Source organism: Talpa europaea, assembly GCF_964194135.1.
Source record: "Talpa europaea genome assembly, chromosome: X".
NCBI classification, from domain to species: domain Eukaryota; kingdom Metazoa; phylum Chordata; class Mammalia; order Eulipotyphla; family Talpidae; genus Talpa; species Talpa europaea.
In genome coordinates this window covers 12,703,634-12,704,698 of record NC_140081.1, presented here as the reverse complement: position 1 = coordinate 12,704,698, position 1,065 = coordinate 12,703,634, and positions in this window count along the sequence as shown.

The window sequence follows — 1,065 nt, the reverse complement described above, 5'->3', positions numbered from 1 at the left end:
GACCCGGCGTTTCTCTGTGCGGGGCAGACATGCCGTTTTCTATGAATTTTCCCACCTCTGGGAAATGTCTCTGTGAAACGTATAATGGTTGAGCAAGAAGCCAAGTAGAACTATGACGCAACCATTCCCTGCAAGTTGCCTTACCCAAATGATGTCATTTGGTGCAGATGTAGTCACTTTTATAGCACAGGTAGATATGGCCATGCTCCCGCCCCATCGTCCCCGGTCCCCCCCCCCCCCACAGCGGGCGCGAGATGCTCCCCAACACTCAGATCGTCCGGGGTGGGCGCACCGCAGTGGCTGCAGCCCGCCGTTCGTGCAGACGGGGGACGGCGGCGAGGAGACGCGCACCGGCGCGCCCAACGCTCCCCGCCCCGACGGCGACGCCGCAGGGGCAGCCACGTCGAGGCGGGCCTGCGGCCCCAGCGCCAGGCGCCTGGAGCCCCTCGCTGGGGCCCGCCGGCGTGGCTGGCGGGAACGTGGGGCCCCGCGGGCGTGGGGCGCCCTGCCCCCACTCCGCTCCCGCCCCCGCTCCCGCTCCCCCGGCGCCGGAAGTGACGCGGGCCGGCTGAAAGATGGCGGCATTGGCGCTCGACCAGTGGGAAGGTAAACACCCTCCGGGCCGCGGGCCGCGCGCCGGCCCCCTCGCGGTGCCGCCGGGGAGCGAGGGCCCCAGCTGGGCCCGCTCGCCGGCGCGCCGCTTCCGGTCCTTCGACCGCCCTCCCCGCGTGGCAGCCTTCCGCGTGGCGACGACGGCGCCGGAGCCCCCTGCCGCCCGGCCCCGCCTCCCTGGGCGGGCCCCGGGCGGCTCCCGCGGCCCGCAGGGGGCGCGCGGCCCGGAGCGGCTCCTGGCTCGTGGCCCCGCACGCTCCACCCCCCAGCCCGCCCCTTTCCCGCCTTCCTCCACCCCCGGCGTGGGTGATCCTGAGGCTCGGCGCGCTTAGGGCAGAAGCCCGGAGACGCCGTCGTCGACGCCGCCACCGCCGGCGCTTCTGCCGCTGCCCCCGGCCCCCCAGCCCTCTCCCCCTCCCGCCGCCCCGCGTCGGCCCTCCAGCCGAGCCCCGC